The sequence below is a fragment of the Pelophylax lessonae genome, assembly GCF_965119305.1.
Source record: "Pelophylax lessonae genome assembly, chromosome: 5".
NCBI classification, from domain to species: Eukaryota; Metazoa; Chordata; class Amphibia; order Anura; family Ranidae; genus Pelophylax; species Pelophylax lessonae.
This window is the reverse complement of record NC_138772.1, coordinates 381,346,918-381,356,601: the sequence shown is the minus strand read 5'-3', so window position 1 is coordinate 381,356,601 and position 9,684 is coordinate 381,346,918.

Here is a 9,684-nt window from a genome sequence, read left to right as displayed (position 1 = left end):
AACTAGATTTATGTTTCTATCAGCTACCTTCTGTTACTGGAGGAACAGTTAGGTTAAAAGCAGACATACTGTTATTTCTTAACCACTTAAGCCCCGGAGGATTTTTCTGCTCAAAGACCAGGACCTATTTTGCGATTCGGCACTGCGTGACTTTAACAGACAATTGCGCGGTCGTGCGGCGCTGTACCCAAATTAAATTGACGTCCTTTTTTTCCCACAAACAGAGCTTTCTTTTGGTGGTATTTGATCACCTGTGCGATTTTTACTTTTTGCGCTATAAACAAAAAAAGAGCGACAATTTTGAAAAAATAACAATATTTTTCAAATTTTTTTATATGAAATTCCCCCCCAAAAAAATGTAAAAATCAAAACATTTTACGCCAATTTGTTTTCTGCTACATATTTTTGGTAAAAAAAAAAATCGCAATAAGCATATTTTGATTGGTTTGCGCAAAAGTTATTGTGTTTACTAACTACGGGAAAGATTTATGTAATTTTTTATTGTTTTTTTTTAACTAGTAATGGCGGCGATCTGCGCTTTTTTTTGCGGAACTGCGACTTTGCGGTGGACAGATCGGACCCTTGACTGACATTTTTGACACTTTTGGGGGTACCAGTGACATTACTACAGTAATCAGTGCTATAAATATGCACTGTTACTGTAAAAATGACACTGGCAGGGAAGGGGTTAACTTTATTGGTGATCAGTGGGTTAAATGTATCCCTAGGGGCGTGATTCTAACTGTGGGGGGGGGGGGCGTGGCTTATGATGTAACCACAGAGACATACGATCCTACATAGTAGGATCGTATGATCTCTGCTGTTACATCAGGGAGAATGACAGGCGGCTTTGTTTACATTAGCCACCTGCCTTTCTCCCTCTTCAGCGGGAGATCGCGAGTGACCGACGGACATCGGAGCCGCCGGTCACTCGTGCGGGGAGGTTAGTGAACGAGCGGGGGGGGGGGGAGCTCGCCCCCTAGAGGCTTGTAGGCAAGCAACGTAGCCCTACGTCGGTTTGCCTGTAGGGGGCTGACTGCCGCAGTAAATAGTCATGCGGCAGTCGGCAAGCGATTAAAACTCCTTAATATTTCCTACATGGTGCTTCCTATGGCTAGTTGCTCTTCTTGCATCATGGCAGAAGAGTGCTCAGGTATAATGACATGTAGTATGGTCTTGCATATAACACACTTAAATGAGGGTTATGTTTAAAAAAAAAAAAAAATCTTCAGGTTAGAATTTTGTATGCTGGTTGGCCACAAATTTTCATTTCAACCAAAATAGATACATCTGTAGTATACAGTTTATGCATCTATCCTTGTGTCTGTAGTTTCATGTATGGCGATACCACATGTGTGAGACTTTTTGGCAGTCTAGCCGCGTACAGGACCCCGAAAAACAATCACTGCCTGCAGGCTTTCTAAGGGCATAAATTGTTGATTTCACTCCTCACTACCTATCACAGTTTCGGAGGCCATGATATGCCAAGATAGCACAACCCCCCCCCCGCCAAAAAAAAATTAATCCTTTTTAGAAAGTAGATACCCTATTTGCTGAGAGGCAAGTGGAGTCCATGGAATATTTTATATTTTGCCACAAGTTTTGAGAAAATTACTTTATTTTTTTACACAAAGTTCTCAATTGAATGATATATTGCTCAAACATGCCATGGATATATGTGAAATGACACTGGAAAATACATTCTGCTGCTTCTCCTGATGATGGAGATACCACATGTGTGAGACTTTTTGGGATTTCACATATAGCCATGGCATGTTGGAGCAATATATCATTTAAGTGACAACTTTGTGTATTAAAAAAAAAACATTTTTGTCATTTTCCTGAAACTTGTGGCAAAATATAAAATATTTCATGAACTCAACATGCCTCTCAGCAAATAGCTTGGAGTGTCTACTTTCCAAAATGGGGTCATTAGAGGGGGGCCTCCGAAACTGTGATAGGTAGTGAGGAAGTAAAATGAGCAATTTACGCCCTTAGAAAGCCCGAAGGCAGCGATTGGTTTTCGGGGTCCCGTACATAGCTAGGCTCCCAAAAAGTCTCACATGTGGTATCCCTGTACTCAGGAGAAGCAGCAGAATGTATTTTGGGGTGTCATTTCACATATACCCATGGCATGTGTGAGCAAAAACAGAATTTTTGTAAAATCTTACCGTAAATTTTTTTTCTCTGAGTCCTCTGACAGTCGCCGCCCATTCATACAGTCTTCACGATTGGGTATTGGCCTTCTCCGCAGGAGCAAGCTAGGCAGTAATTTTGTTAATACAACAAACATTAACATATAGACACTCCCACAGGGGGCCGTCCCTCTGGCCTATATCCTCCAGCCAGTACCACTCTAATCCAGTTATGTAGCAAGCAGTCCATGAAAAACCGTCAACCCCAAAGAGAGGGGCGGGGGCATCGACTGTCAGAGGACTCAGAGAAAAGAATTTTACGGTAAGATTTTACAAAAATTCTATTTTCTCTTACGTCTCTGACAGTCGCCGCCCATTCATACAGTCTTCACGATTGGGACATCCCAAAGCAGTGTAGATGTGAGGGGTGGGAAGACACAACCTTAAAATAGGCAACACAGCACCCAGGTCAGAGGAAAAACTGAACTGAACCAGTGGGGTAAGTAAAGCTCAACAAGAGCTAACCCAGGAAAAAAAATGAAATAAACCCCATGACTAAGAGACATAAAAAAAATAGCATGTCTCTTTAAACCACTGCTGCACTCAAAACCTTGCAGCCAAAAGAAGCATCCGAGGATGCCAACACATCAAGTTTGTAAAACTTAGAAAAGGTATGTACAGACGACCAGGTCGCCGCTTTGCACACCTGAGCCACCGACGCCTGGTGGCGAAAAGCCTAAGACGCACTAACCGATCTAGTGGAGTGCGCCTTAACAGGGAAGGTTGGAACCCGACCCTTAATCGAATAGGCCTGCACAATCGTCTGTCTGATCCATTTGGAAATGGTTGCCGCAGACGCCGCTGTACACTTCCGAGGTCCTTCAGGAAGGACCAACAGACAATCCAACTTCCGGAAAGAGTCCATGGCAGAAAGGTAAACCTTGATCGCCCGTACCACGTCCAAGGAGTGCAAGGCAAATTCCTTCGGATGCTTAGGCTTCGCACAAAGCGAAGGCAACACAATATCTTCATTGAGGTGGAAGGCTGAAACCACCTTAGGAAGAAAAGACTGATTTGGTCGCGGGACTACTTTATACCTATGAACAACCAGATAGGGGGAGCGGCAAGACAGAGCCACCAACTCAGACATTCTGTGAGCAGATGTGATCACCACTAGAAAGGCAACTTTCTGTGACAACACAGGGAGAGGGATCAATCTGATGTTCTCAAAGGGAGGTCATTGTAAAATGGACAGAACCAGATTCAGGTCCCAGGGATGCAAAGGAGCCTTCCTCGGCGGAGCCAGATGACGCACCCCCTGAATAAAGGTGCGAATCAAGGAATTAGACGCCAAAGGGCGCTGAAAAAGAATGGCCAAAGCCGACAATTGGCCTTTGACCGTGATCAGCGCCAGGCGCTGATCCACCTTAGTCTGTAGGAAGGCCAAAACCCTCGCCACTGAAAAAGGAGCAGGGGTGAAGACCTTGTGACTCACACCAGGCAAAATATGCCCTCCAGGTGCGATGATAAATCTTCCCAGAGGAAGCTTTTCTAGCTTTTAGCAAGGTAGGAATGGCAGCTGACGGGGTACCCCTGTCTCTCAAGACTTGGCTTTCAACAGCCAAGCCGTCAAAGCCAGCGACTGTAAAGCAGGATGGAAGATCCGTCCCTGAGACAGAAGATCATTTCTTAGTGAAAGCCGCCAGGGAGGTTCGACAACAATCTGCATAATGTCTGCGTACCAAGACCGACGCGGCCAGTCTGGAGCTACCAGAATCTCCAGCATCCGTTCCGAGGCTAACCTGTGGAGGAACCTGGACAACATTTTAATCAGAGGAAAGGCATATATCAGCCGATACCGATGCCACGGCACCACTAACGCGTCCGAGGTGTCCGCCAGAGGATCGCGAGATTGAGCCACGAACCTTTCCACTTTTTTGTTGAGATGGGATGCGAACAGATCCACGTCTGGAGACCCCCACCGGATACACAGAAGGTGAAACCCCTCCGGGTGTAAGGACCATTCCCCCTGGTCTGGCGACGCAGATAGTCCGCCTGCCAGTTTTCCACACCTGGAATGTGGACGGCCGAAATCGCCAGAACATGCGATTCGGCCCAAGACAGAATCTAGGCCACCCGGGCACTCCTGGTGCACCTATGATGATTGATGTACGCCACCGCTGTGGCGTTGTCCATCTGCACTCGTACAGGGCAGCCCTGAATCCGAGCCGACCAACGGAACAAACAGAGCTTGCTTGCCCGGAGCTCCAGGACATTTTTCGGTAGGGAGAACTCCTCCCACGACCACGTCCACAGGGCACAAATCGGGCCCAGAACTCCACCCCAGCCCGACAGGCTGGCATCCGTGGAGAACCCCGTCCACAGTAACGGCCAGAAGGACTTGCCTTGTGTCAGAATCGGTGACTGGAGCCACCACAAAAGATCCGATCTCACCTGGGGGCTTAGAGAAATCCTTCTGTCCAAGACTGAGGCCTTGAAGGACTTACCCTTTAACTGTGCCCCGAAGGCACGAAAAGACCCCCGGTTAGTCTTAAAGGAAGGATCCCGCTTAGCGTAGGGAGATTTACCTTTCAAGACTTGAGGCAAGAGAGTACCCTTACCCCCAGTAAGCCCCTTGATCAGCTCATCCAGAGAGTCACCAAAAAGACGATCCCCCGCATAAGGGATGTCAGACAGTGTCTTCTACGAAGCGTAGTCGGCTGAATAATGTGGCAGATTGCAATCCCGACTGCAGATAGACATGCGACCAAAGGAGCCTCGTCCAAAGCTGCGTCACACAGGTACATCAAGGCCTGTGCCATTTGATCCAACATGTCCAGCGCAGCAGCAGAAACCGACTCTGCTACCAGAGTACGCCTAAGCACCTTGGTCCATTCTGCGATAGTCTGAGAGACCATCACTGAGGCGAACACCGGTTTCAGCAGGGAACCCGCCACCATATACATGTGGCGGGAAAGCGTTTCCACCCGTCTGTCCACCTGGTCCTTAAACACCAGGGAGTCTTCGAAGGGCACCAAGGTGGATTTATTCAGTCTGGAAACAGTGTGGTCCACTTTAGGAACCAGCGAGTATCAACCGAATCCGCAAAGGGATAACGGTACCTAAATCTTCTAGGTAATACCAGCGTCTGCTTAATGCAACGCCATTAGTCATTTACCATTTCCTGAAACTCCTCGGGACAAGGAAAAACCTGACCCAACTTCAGGGCCTTGCGGGTCCCGAAGGAAACCCGCTTACCTGCCATGGAGGGCTCATCATCAAGATTTAAAGTCTCCTTAACGGAGCTAAAAAGTGCGTCTACTGCAGCGCGGTCACGTGCTATCCCAGAGGAAGAATCCTCCTCCTCCACATCTGACTGAGAAAACGGGGACTGTGGCAACCAATTCAGGCTCTGAGTAAGAAGACAGAGGGCATAGGCGTTTCTTTGTAACTCGTCAGACATCAGCAGATCAACTTTTGACGCTAAAGTCGCAAGTGCAGCAGATAAAGAGGCTAAGGAAGTGGGATCAGGAGTATCTGAACCACCAACTAGGTCTGTGGGGAATTTGCTATCCTGGGACTCCATATTAGCAAAGTGCAAAAAAATTACACTGGCCCTTTAAAGCGGCGGTTCCCGCGGACCCCTATCGCAAACTGCACTACAGGTGGAGACCCTTCTCTTAACTAAAGCTAAACTGACAAAAGAGTGCTAGCAGAAATATAGCCAGAGAAAAACAGTAAAATCCCCCCACCGTGTCCCTATACTTGCCACGCTGCTTTTGAGAAAGCGGATTATAAAGAGGAAGTGACCTCACGCCCCTAGAGGCAAAAGCCAGCCCTGAGCCACAAAAAAATGGTGCCTGATAGAGTCAAATGGAGGAAAAGCACTTAGAAAATGGCCACTGCCCAGACAGGACATCCACCCACACTAAAGATGGCGCCTGATCGGCGCTGGCAATGATGATGGAAAATGGCCGCTGCCCTCACTCTGAGGCCAAACAGCCAGCCCTTACCAAACATGCCGGCCGGGCAAAACAGCGCCAAACGCCGCAGAAAACGTCCGCACTGGCCCCCACTGGGATCTGCACAGAGCACCCCCGGGGAGAAGGAAGCCCCCAAATCCCCCTGTATGGCGGTCTGCACCGCAGGAGTGCCCCCACAGGGACAGGGAAGGTAAGACACAGGGGGCCATCCCACGGCCATGAGGGGGATATTACAGCAAACTTTACATGTACCGCCATACCCAGAGTGGGCCCACTCAATACCCCCTCAAAAACCTGTTCCCAGGGACAGAGGGGTAGTAGTACTCACCATACCGCGAACGTGGGCACCGCTCAGACACGGGAGACCTCCCACCTGGGTGGGGGTGCCGTCAGCCAGGAAGGATGCTAGCAACCCCGGGTGTTCCAACGTTGAGACATCCCAGCGAAGATAGAAAAACTTTGCAGGCTCTTCCCGCTTCTAGGGGCACTGTCGTTGCAAGGCCTGGGCGTACCAAAAGCCTGCGACACTCGATGGCAGACTGGGACTCCATAAGGTTCTATATTAACCAGTATGAGGCCCAGTTCTGCTGACGCTTGTAGTCCTCCAAATTATGACTGAATAGCGTAGGAGAGAAAAAATAAAAAACTATTCTTAAAAGAAAAAACCTTTTTCAGAAATAAAACAAGAAAAAAACTGAGACACTAGGTCCCAGCAGGGAAAACCTAGCCTACTCCTGATGCTAGGCAGCAAAGAACTGCATTAGAGTGGTACTGGCTTGGAGGATATAGGCCAGAGGGACGGCCCCCTGTGGGTGTGTCTATATGTTAATGTTTGTTGTATTAACAAAATGACTGCCTAGCTTGCTCCTGCTGAGAAGGCTAATACCCAATCGTGAAGACTGTATGAATGGGCGGCGACTGTACAAGGACGTAAGAGAAATCTAATTTAGTAACAACTTTGTGTAAAAAAAAAAAAAAAACAGATTGTAAATTTTCCCGAAACTTGTGGCAAAATATAAAATATTCTATCGACCCAGCATCCATCGACACAACATGTCTCTCAGCAAATAGCTTGGGGCGTCTACTTCCCAAAAAGGGGTAATTTAGGGGTTGTTTGAACTGTCCTGGCATTTTATGCCCAATATTAGAAGCTTATGCCACACATCACCCACTCTTCTAACCACTTGAAGACCAAGCCTTTTCTGGCTCTTTTTTTTTACTAGAAAATTACTTTGAACCCCCAAACATTATATATTTTATTTAAGCAGAGGCCCTACAGACAAATTTTGCGCAAAGATTTTCCAAACACAATTTTTGGGGAAAAAAACATTTGTTTTAAGATTAATGCACAAATACACTATATATTGCCCAATTGTTTGGTAAAATATAAAAGCTGATCTTATGCTGAGTACATAGATACCAAATTGCGCACGCCCGTGCAGCTGCCACAGACTGCGTACATTTTTAAAAGCTTTTAAAGGTTACCACTTTAGATTGACAGAGGAGGTCTACTGCAAGAATTACTGCCCTCGATTTGACGTTCGTGGCAATACCTCACATGGATGGTGCAATTGCTGTGTACATAGGACACCAGACCAATGCTTGCGTTCGCCTTTGGGTGCAAACACAGGGCAGTAGGGGTGCTTACTTTTTTTTTATTATTATTTATTTAAATGTTTTATTTTATTTTGGCACCTTCCTTTTCATTTTATTTTTTTTGTTAGCATTTTTGTTATCACAGGGAATTTAAATATCCCCTATGATAGTAATAAGTAGTGACAGGTACTCTTTTTTTGAAAAAAATTTGGGGTCTATTAGACTCTAGATCTTTCCTCTGCCCTTAAAGCATCTGATCACACCAAGATTGGAGTGGTAAGATGCTTTCCCAATGGCGATGTTTATATCCGGCGAAACTAAAGTCATTAAATGCTCGTAGCTTCAGGTATCTTAGGCCATAGAGATGATTGGAGCCATTCTAGTCTCCAATCAGCTCTATAGTCAGCTGACAGAACCACCAGCTACAGTCTTGGGTTACCCAGTGGGACAGGAAAGCCTGAGAAAACCATGGAAGGCGGCTTGAGATTGCTTTTACATGAAAGCCGCCGCTGGCTGTAGAAAGCGATACCAAGAAGATGCCTATATCTGCAGGCATCATCCTTGTATGACCACTCAAAGCCCAGCAACGTACCAGTATGTTGCTGGTCCTTATGGGCATATATTGTAAGGTTCTTTTTTTTTTTCATGCAGCCTGTGGGCTGAACAAAAAAAGAGAACCCAACAGATTCCTCCATTTACATCGATCGATGTGGATGAATAAATCTCTGCCAGAAAGTGTGTGGTATGCCCACCATTAGACCTCCCAGCATCCACCCACTTCTAATGATGGGAATACATGCAATGTTCTTTTTTTTTTTTTTTTTTAGTTCAGCCCAAAAAAAGAACATAGCAGATTCCTCCATTCACATCGAACAATGTGGATGAAGAAATCTCTGCCAAAAAATGTGTTAAAAAATATATGGCGAAGCATAGGGGAGATCCACCCTCTGTGTCCACCCCATTCCCTATGCTTCACCATACATCCTCTTTTTTTTAACTGCGGTGGTGAAATGACCTCCTACAGCGCTGCAATCATTGATTTACGTATATGCTGAGAGCAAACGCTGTTGCTGTCAGAACAAATCAGTGCTGCAGCTAATGGGCGTACCCGCAAACAATGTTTAACAATAAAACTTTACAATATAATAGTATACAGTGCAGTAAAACAGTAGAATGGTGGTATATGCAAAGAAAACTATAGTTAACAATGAAAAACAGTAACAATAAAACATTACAGTATAGCAGTAAATTATAAAGTACAGTAAAACAGTAAGAACAGAAAATTAACTGAATAAAACGACAACTATCTTTGGCTTTTTTATTTTTAGTTTTTATAACTTTTTTTTTACACTTTTTTGTAAGGGCTCTTTCACACGGAGCGGACCGTATTGCGATCCGCTCCGCCACTTTTTTTTTTTTTCACGGACACGGATGACACTTGTGTCATCCACTCCGTATGTCCGCATATCATCCCATCCATTTGCGGATGATATACGGACATAATGTATGTCTATGGGCATTGCGGATGTCAGCTGATGACACCGCTGACATCCGATTTTGCATCCGTTCCATTTTTTAAACGGATCAAAAATAGGGTTCTGTTCCGTTCCAAAAAACGGAACATAACTGAAAAGGACGAAAATTGGATGTCAGCGGATGGTCATCCGCTGACATCCGCAATTCCATAGACATTCATTATTTCTATATATCACCCGCAAACGGATAGGGTGATTTACGGACATACGGAACGTCCGTGTGAAAGAGCCCTAACTGTAAAAAAACTGTAAACATTCCAGGCTAGGATCTCTCAAAATGCAATAGTTATCTAAACATCTTTCGAGACCCTGTGTGAAAATGTGCCCTAGACCAGTGTTTCTCAACTCCGGTCCTCAGGGCACACTAACAGGCCAGGTTTGCAAGAAAACTGAAATACATCACAGGTGATATCATTTGCGGCTCGGTGATTGCAG